Source organism: Gorilla gorilla, chromosome 13 (genome assembly GCF_029281585.2).
Source record: "Gorilla gorilla gorilla isolate KB3781 chromosome 13, NHGRI_mGorGor1-v2.1_pri, whole genome shotgun sequence".
In the NCBI taxonomy this organism is placed as follows: Eukaryota; Metazoa; Chordata; class Mammalia; order Primates; family Hominidae; genus Gorilla; species Gorilla gorilla.
This window is the reverse complement of record NC_073237.2, coordinates 109268915-109278952: the sequence shown is the minus strand read 5'-3', so window position 1 is coordinate 109278952 and position 10038 is coordinate 109268915. Positions and strand designations below refer to the sequence as shown.

The 10038-nt window shown below is 37.3% G+C and overlaps 1 protein-coding gene across 2 annotated transcripts in view; it reads left to right on the top strand.

Annotated features, from left to right (window-relative positions):
• The window catches only part of ZNF883 (zinc finger protein 883), a 56724-nt gene that overhangs the window by 9445 nt on the left and 37241 nt on the right, over positions 1 to 10038 (top strand). The window contains exon 2 of one of the 2 annotated variants that reach the window (XM_063696665.1): positions 8619 to 8685. The exons of the other annotated variant lie outside the window; for it this stretch is intronic. The gene's annotated coding sequence lies outside the window, so the exon portion shown is untranslated. The remainder of the gene's footprint in view (positions 1 to 8618; positions 8686 to 10038) is intronic. 2 annotated transcript variants of the gene reach the window in all.

Sequence of the window (10038 nt, the reverse complement as noted above, 5' to 3'; positions counted from 1 at the left end):
TTTATCACATGGGAAGAAAATGCAATATGAAAGCCATTGCTACCAGTAATTTCTTAACAAGTGGAAATATAGCACTATGCACAGAATGAGTCATCACTGTCTAGAGCTGTAGAAAGCCTGCACTTTTTAGATGGATGAAACAGTTGCAGGTTATGGCTATGTTGAATTTCCACATGTCTTGGGGAACCCATAGTATTGCCACATCTGAGACAGTGAGAATTATAGGTATGCCTGAATGATATAAATGAATGCTGAAAGCCACTTTGTGCAGTAATAAAATGAATTAAAAGTTAGCATTGATGAATGAGGAAAGGATGTCTAAATACAGTTGGAGGTTAGTATAGGAAAACAGACACACAGTGGTAAGTCTGAATCAATGATACGTAAACTTTAGTGTGCATAAAAATTGCCTGAATGATTTGTTAAAACACAGACTTTAGAATGCAAATTCTTGGGCCTTGTCACAGACATATTGGATCAGAAACCCTGTGGGTGGGACTTGAGAATTTGCATTTTAATAAGTTTCCAGTGGATTCCTGTGCTGCTGGTCTGGGGACCACCCTTTGAGAACCACTAATCTAAATCATAGTGTAAGTAAGTTTAAAAAATTATTTTTAAACTGTTTTTGAGATCCTCTTTAAGAAAATGAAGGGGCATAAAAGTAAATTATTATTAGCAGTTTTGAAACATTTATTTATTCAAGTGATATGATCATCTAAGTGCCTGAGATACAGCAGTCTACAAAACAAAAAGAAAGCAAACAAAACAAAACCCTGTTCTCATAGACCTTAATTCTAGAGGAGGACATAGGTAATAAATAAACAACTACAATATAAAGTATAACAGATCACTGGATGGCAAAAAGCAAACCAAGGAAGGGGAGGGAAGTGTTGGGGAATGTAATTTTAAATATAGTGATGGGAAGCAGGCAGTAAGCTTACTTAGACGGTGACAAAAGCAAAGACCCAGAGAGGGTAAAAGAGCAACCCATGTATATATATATATTGGAAGAGCATTCCAGGGATATATCTTTTAGAATCTGAGGGTGTGGGAAGAGAAAGATGCTAAACTCCTCTGACATAAAGAAGAGGAAAAAAAGTGGAAACATTTTTTTAAATCAAGATTTAAAAAAAAAAATTACATTTGTGAGAGGTAGAAAACAATCTGTCACACACTGCTTTTGGTAGTTGTGTAAGTTTGTACAACCTACCAAAATGTAAATCTGACAGTATACATCAAAGCCTTATGATGGTCGGCAGTCCATCGAGGAATCTATTCTATGTTGCACAATCAAGGCGTAGTATAATATTTATTGCAGAACAGAGAGAAATAGCATATACATTGCTAGTTAATTGATTAAATAAAGCATGATACCTTCAAAAATTGAGTAATATGGACATTAAAAACCACAATTTCAAACTATATTTAAGAAGATACAAATAATTCTTTATTATTACTTTTACTCTCAGGAATGTGTTTGAGTGATGCATCTCCAGGCATCAAGTGAGTAATCCAATATTGAAGAAAATTAAAATTTTCCACAAAGTCCCCCTTCTAGAAGAATGTGCTCACATCTTTTGACCAGAAATGAGTCACATGACCACACCTAGTTTCAGGTGGCTTGAGGAAATTGAATCTTTCTTTTTTTGTTTTATTTTGTTTTGAGACAAGGTCTCTGTCACCCAGACTGGAGTGTGCAGTAGTGCAATCTTGGCTCATTACAATCTCTACCTCCCAGGCTTAAGCGCTCCTCCCACCTTAGCCTTCCTAGTAGCTGGGACTACAGGTGCATGCCACCAAGCTAATTTTTTTTTTTTTTTTTTTTTTTTTTGGTGGAAACAGAGTTTTGCATGTTACTCAGGCTGGTCTCAAACTTCTGGGCTCAAGTGATCTGCCCACCTTGGCCTCCCGAAGTGCTGTGATTAAAAGTGTGAGCCACCACATTTGGCCAAATCTTTAATTTCTTAACCTTCATAGTAAAGGAAGTAAAGAGACATGGGCATTGAAAAATGGATGTTGTACAAACCAACCTGTAGCATCTAAAATACTAAATAAAAAACAGTTTACAAAACTATATGCACATTAGGATTTTAATTTAAATATAGATATTGTTTATACACACAAATACATATGATGAAAAATGCATATTATCATTATGTGGATAGTGGTTTTTCTGGGATCGTGGGTTTAAGAGTAAGTTTTGTGTTTTTCTGAACAATTTTTATATTTTCATGAATCAATTTTTTTTTAGTAATAATATTTCTGATATGGCCAAGTGGATTTCTACTGGGCATGGCCCTCCCACAGATAATTATAAACTCTGGACAAAACACAAACACACACACACACACACACACACGGCCCAATGATCCAGTGGTACTGAAGAATGAACAAAAAGCAGGCATATTATGTGAAAGAGTTGAATCTTGGAAGAAAGGAATGGAAGGGGGTTAGATCACATTTTTAAGGCTGTTTGCTTGAAGATAGGCTGAATTTAGTGTAACAGAGGGGGATAATTTGATAGAAAAATATTTTTGACATGAAAAACCATAGGACAAAGTTCAGGGTAACCACAGTCACTGGAAAGTGAGGGAAGAATATCAGAAAAGAGGAACTCAAAGAGTGGACATCCCAACTTCTGTGCATAAGCTGCCCAAGTCTCTGGATGACACCTGAGCTATGCACGCATAGGATACGCTAAGGACAAAAGAACTGAGCTTTCATTTGTGCTGCTGGCCTAGAGACAGCATTTGAAGTTTGAGTTTAACTAAGTTCATTATTTAATGAAGCAAAAACATTAGCACTCTGCAGAGGTGCAAAATAGAGTCCAGAGTCTCCACATCTTAACCATTCATGTTATGTAGGACACAACTTTTAAAAATTGCCTGACATTCAAAGAATTAAGAACATATGACCCCCCATTTCAAGAAAATAGACAATCAACCCAGGTGATGGAATGAGCATATGGGAACACTAAGGTAGATACTTCAACTATGCTTAATAAATTTAAAAAAATTCTCACAAGGAATGTAGTTTTTAAAAAACTTAGTGAAACAAATAGAAACTACAAAGAAATACAAATGAAAATTCTACAACTGTAAATACACTGAAATTAAAAAATCACTGAATAAATTTGCCTGCAGAATAAAAATGACAGGGGAGCCAGTTAACTTGAAATAGATCAGTAGAAATTACCCAAACAAATGAGTAAAAAAAATAAGAAGAAATGAACAGAACCTCAGTGACCTTTGGGACAATAACAAAATGTCTTAGATAAGTGTAGTTGAAATCCCATGAGGAGAGAATGGGACACACAAAATATTTTACGATATAGTGGTTGAAATTTCCCCAAATTTGGTGAATAATATAAATGTACAGATTTGAGAATCTCAGTGAATTCCAATCAGGATAAATGTGAAAAAAAAAAAACCCATAAGGCACATCCTAGTCAATCTTCTGAAACACAAAGATAAAAAGAAAATCCTTGGGCTGGGTACAGTGGCTCACACCTGAAATCCCAGCATTTTGGGAGACCAAGATGGGTGGATCACTTGAGCTCACGAGTTCAAGACCAGCCTGGGCAACATGGTGAAACCCCATCTCTACCAAAAATACAAAAAAATTAACCAGGCATAGTGGTGCACACCTGTGGTTCCAGCTACTTGGGAGGCTGATGTGGGAGGATCACTAGAGCCTGGGAGGCAGGGGGTGCAGTGAGTCAAAATCACACCACTGCACTCCAACCTAGATGACAGAGTGGGGCCCTGTCTTAAAAGAAACCAACAAAATACCCAAAGAAAATCATCAAGGACAGAAAAATTACACATTAAATGTATTTCAAAACACAATAAAAATGACTGGTGACTTACCATCAAAGACTACAAGGGCCAGAAGACAGTGTATCTGTATCCTTCTTATAGGAAAGAAACAAAACTGAATTTAAAAACCTTCACCCTCAAAATTTATATCCAGCAAAAAGTATTATTCATGAATGACTGTGAAATAATCACATTTTTCAGATAAAAGAAAACTAAAACAATGTATACCCAGAGAACTCTATGGTTCCTCAAGTTGAAAGGAAATCATAGTAGATGGAACCTCAGAAAGCAATGATGAGTATCAGAAAAGCTAAATATGTTGATAAATATAAAAGACTGGTTTTTGTTTTTAAATTCTTTAAAATATTTCAGATTATTTATAACAAAACTTATTATCTTATATGGAATGTAAGGTATTAAATGCAATACATATGACAAGTTTACATAATGAAAGGAGGGCACACCTATCTTATAGCAAGTTTACAATAAATTTCATGTGATATGGTACAATATTAATTTCAAGTAGACTGTGAAAGCCAAGGATGTATAAAGCAATCTATAGAGAAACCACTAAGGAGTAATGCAAAGAGGTATGGCCAAAACACAACAAATAAATTAAAATAAACCTCTGCAAATATTCAAAAGTTCCTAATGGAAGTATGAAGAGAGATACGGAGGAACAAAATCTGAGGGGACAAACAATACAAATAATAAGATGTTAGAGCTAAATCCAACCCTAACCATAATTACATTAAAAGTTAATGCACTAAACATTTCAATTCAAAGACAAAAATTTTCACAATGGCTAAGAAAGTGAGACCCAATCTCTACAACATCCAGACTTTAGAAACCACAGATATGTTAAAAGTAAATGAATTGAAAAAGATATACCATAGAAATAGTAAGCATAAGATGTCTGAAATGTCTATATTCATATCAGACAAAACAGAATCCTTGATAATTAGTATGAGCAGAGATAAAAAGGAACACTTTAAAAAGATAAAGGGATCAACTCAACAGAAAGACATAACATTCATAAGTGTCTACGCACCTAAACAGAGCTCCAAAGTACATGAAGCAGATATTGGAAGAATTAAAGGGAGACACTAACAATTCTACAATCGTAATTGGAGATTTTAATATCCCTCTTTAAGAAATTGATAGAACAGTGAGAGAAATCAGTATGGACAATGATTATCTGAAGAACGCTATCAGCAACCTTGATCTTGACCTAATTGATGTTTATAGAACCTGCAACTGCAGAATATACCTTTTTTTCCAAGTGCTCAGGGCATGTGCACTAAGATAGGAAATATATTGGGGCACAAGACAAGTCTCAATATATTTAAAATAATTGGAATCATACAGAGTATGTTATCTGACCACAATAAAATTGTGTTTGAGTTCCCTGGAGGCAGGTGTTGAAAGAGAGTTTGTCTTACTACTTTTTGTGTTGCTGTAAAAGAATGTCTGAGACTGGGTATATAGAAAGAAAAGAACTTCTTATAAAGAGAAGTTGATTCAGCTCATGGTTCTGCCGGCTGAGAAGTTCCAGGACATGGCCCTGGCTTCTGGCAAGTGCTTTTGTGCTGTGTCACAACATGGCAGAGAAGGTCAAAGGAGAAGTGCATACATGAAAAGGGGAAAACCTGAGGGGTGTCCTGGCTTTAAAACAACCCACTCTCGTGGGAACTAATTCATTGCTGTGAGACCTAATCCAGTCTCATGAGAGTGAGGACTCACCACTATGAGAACAGCACCAAGCCATTCATGAGGGATCCATCCCCCATAACCCATACAACTACTATTCTAGCCTGCATCTCTCAACACCACAACATTGAGAATCAAATGTCAACATGAATTTTGGTGGGGACAAACTATATCCAAATAATAACAGAGCTGGAGTTATCAGATATTTATTAGAGATCGACACCCATGAAAGGAATGGAGAGAAAGAGGATTGGGCAGAGGAAGAAGTTGAAATTTTATTGCAAGCCTAACAAAGCCTTGCCAACCTGGAGAGGAGCTCTGGAGTAAATGTTTCCCCCAGCTGAGTGTCCTGCCTTCAGCCTTTATACCTCCACCTTGCTCATTCACAAGATGTAGGCTGTCTTGCAAAGGGCATGACTTTAGGTAAGGGAGCTCTCTGTAGATGAGGCCCACCGTGAAGTAGCTGATAGCTAGAAGTTGTCTTCTGATGGCACTCCTGTCATCTAGGCAACAAGTCCTTCCTTAAACGAGAATCTGGGCATGCAACTCTGTGTCTATTACAGTCCATTCCTTGCTCGGCTCAGATATAATTATCCGTATATATCTGGGAAGTACTTCCTCCAGGATTTCTGTATGCCTCTATGCCTGAGGAGGAATTAGAAAAGGGAGATCAGTGGGATGAACCATGGCCCCTGCTGCTACACTGATCTCAGGGTCACAATAGGTAACTAACTCATCATCTCCGTTCTTCATTATTCATTCTCAGCTATTACCTCTGCTGACCTGAGACATTGGTCATTATGCCCTTCTCAGTCCAGAGCTGCTGGGCCAGTGCATTCATATCAAAATTAGACGAGAGATATTAATCACTAGATTTCACATGTGTTTCTCCCTGCCCACATTGTGCGATAGCAGTCCATTTCCTACCGATATCAGTGTTATTTACCTGTACCAAGAGCGTGACTCCTCCTCTTTCCTCCTGGTCCCTGAACACAAAGAGCTCAAAGTATCCAGGAAGTAGCCATAGTTTATAATTTACTGAGACTAACAATGTGTCCTCTGGTGAAAATGTGCCCCCTTTAGGGACTAGTGCCTCTTACTAGAATTGGCATTGGCAGTGATGGTAAATAGGCTCCACTCCCACTCTCATCTCTTGGTTAGTGGACTGATGTATTCTTCCCAGTGGATGCACACCACCATATAAAGTCTTTGATTCAATGCATACATTGTGCAGAAAAGTTTTGTAGGGAAAAGAGAGATCAGATTGTTACTGTGTCTATGTAGAAAAGGAAGACATAAAAAACTTCATTTTGATCTGTACTAAGGAAATTGTTTTGCCTTGAGATGCTGTTTAATCTGTAACTTTAGCCCCAACCCTGTGCTCACAGAAACATGTGCTGTATGGAATCAAGGTTTAAGGGATCTAGGGCTGTGCAGGATGTGCCTTGTTAACAAAATGTTTACAGGCAGTATGCTTGGTAAAAGTCATCACCATTCTCCATTCTCAATTAACCAGGAGCACAGTGCACCGTGGAAAGCCTCAGGGACCTCTTGGGCTTTCTTGGTCCTTTTTTCTATTGGGTTTTTGATCAATGCCTTTATAATTTTCTGAAGAAATGTGTTTCTTCAATAATAATTTAAAATTTGACTTTGTTTTTGGTTCCATTGTGAATTTAAAATTTGTTTATGTAGTCAATTTTTGTTTTCTTGATTTCTCTTGTTTTTGATCTCTTGCGTAGCTTGGAAACTTCCTCCTTTATACCCAGGGATCACTGTCCACTAGGAATTCACTCTCTTATAGGCCTTTTACTTCTCCTTTTCTTCTGTAGTTTTCTTTGCTTAATCTCTGACCCGTTTAAATCATCTTGAGCTTTCCCACATCAGTCTTTGACCTGCTTAAATTCTCTGAAATTAAAAATACCATCTTGTAACCTGCATTCTCATCTTTCTTTCCCTTCACACACAAGCTTTTGAAAACTGATACTATCTTGGTGTTTCTGCTTCCTCAGTTCACATACACACTTCAGTATCATGCAGTAGAGCTTCTGTGTTCATCATTACTCTGAAACAACTTCTGTAATACGAAGTCCATCTTGCTGTTATCAAATCCAAGGGATATTTTCTTGTCCTTAGTAGATTTTTTTGTTGCATCTAACATTTAATCCTCCACTCTTCCTTGAAATATGTCACCATTTGTTCTTTTGACACCGCCTTCCTTCATCTTCTGCTCCCTCTGTTTCTCCTTTATTTCTTTCATCAGCTCTTCTTTCTCTTCTTATCCTTTGCCAGTTGGTATTTTCCAGGGCTTCATCTTTTGTGCCTTGCATTTCCTTGTCTGTGTGGTTTTCCTGATTGATTACATCTCTTGTTTATAATAATCTATAAGAATTGCCTCTTTTAGATGTGTCTTGATCGTATTTGACTAACTGGAGACAATATTTGGATTCTAAATTTGTATTGCAGTAAGTAGCATAATAAAATACATTTGTGTTGCAGTAAGTGCACATATGCACACGTCTGCAGCACATAAGATTTGTTAAAGCAAACTAAATATGGCCTGAGAAGGATTCTGTACTTCTATGTTTGAGTCCTTGTGGATAAACTGTAACCTAGCTTAATAGGCAGACAAGATTGAAAACCTAACTTAGAAGTGTGGGCCTGTAACAATAGCTGAGTCTTGGCCAATGCCAGCAGCCGTACTTCAACCACTCATAGACTGCTAAGTGTTCAAACTGTGTTCAAATAAGGCAAATGCCAACCTGTAACCAATCCAGCTATTTTTGTACCTCACTGCCAGTTTCTGTATGTCCCTTCCCTTTTTTTGTCTGTAAATTTGTTCTGACCATGAGACATCCCTGGAGTCTCTCTGAATCTGCTGTGATTCTGGGGGCTGCTTGATTTGTGAACCATTTACTGCTCAATTAAACTCCTTTTAAATTTAATTCAGCTGTTTTAACAGCTTTGATATATATTTTTTCCTCATATGCATAATACCATTTTCATGTAATGAAATTTCCATTTAATACCTTTTCCATGTAATACCATTTTCATGTAATATCTGATTCTTGCCTCCTCTCACCTTATATCTAGCTGGGAGTGGAAGAAAACATTGAACAGAACATCCGCCACACCATGATCATCCTGGAGTTTTTGGACAGTAAGAATTACTTTCATTGTTTAAAGTAAGGTAGACATCATACACTAGTGGGAGTAACATTTAAAAATTCACCAGAATGCATTTGTTTATTTCCAATTTTTTATGTGGTAAAATACACATAATATAGAATGTACTATCTTCATCATTTTTAACAGTACAGTTCAGTGTTATTAAATGTATTCATAATGTACAACCATCACCATTCTCCATCTCCATTACTCTTTTCCTCTTATAAAACTGAAACTCTATACCCATTAAAAAATAACTCCTCATCCTCCCTACCCTCCTGCTCCTGGAAACAACCATTCTACTTTCCGTCTTTATGCTTTTGCCTAATCTAAGTGGTATATTTTGAATGTGTGCCTCAAAATTCATGTGTTGGAATTTTGGTCCCTGGGTAGAGGTGTTGGGAGATGGAGCCTTTAAGAGGTTATTAGGTTGTTAAGAGGAATTAATGCCACTCTCCCAGGACAGGGTTAATTCTTGCTGAAGTGAGCAAGTTCTCACTCTTACAGGACTGAATTACTAACCACTAAAGCCAATTGTTATGGAGCAAGACCTCCCCTTGTGATTTGCGCCTTTCACATGCACTCATTTCCTCTTCCACGCCTCTGCCATGTTATAATGCAGCACAAGATCTCCCCAGAAACTGACCAGGTGCTGACACCCAATATTGGACTTCCCAGCTGCCAGAACCAGAACCCATTGTGATAGTTTGCTGAGAATGATGGTTTCCAGCTTCATCCATGTCCCGACAAAGGACATGAACTCATCTTTTTTATGGCTGCATAGTATTCCATGGTGTATATGTGCCACATTTTCTTAATCCAGTCTATCATTGATGGACATTTGGGTCTTTGCTATTGTGAATAGTGCTGCAGTAAACATACATGTGCATGTATCTTCATAGCAGCATGATTTATAATCCTTTGGGTATATACCCAGTAATGGGATAGCTGGGTCAAGTGGTATTCCTAGTTCTAGATCCTTGAGGAATCGCCACACTGTCTTCCACAATGGTTGAACTAGTTTACAGTCCCACCAACAGTGTAAAAGTGTTCCTATTTCTCCACATCCTCTCTCCAGCACCTGTTGTTTCCTGACTTTTTAATGATCACTATTCTAACTGGTGTGAGATGGTATCTCATTATGGTTTTGATTTGCATTTCTCTGATGGCCAGTGATGATGAGCATTTTTTCATGTGTCTGTTGGCTGCATAAATGTCTTCTTTTGAGAAGTGTCTGTTCATGTCCTTTGCCCACTTTTTGATGGGGTTGTTTGATTTTTTCTTGTAAATTTGTTTAAGTTCTTTGTAAATTCTGGATATTAGCCCTTTGTCAGATGGGTAGATT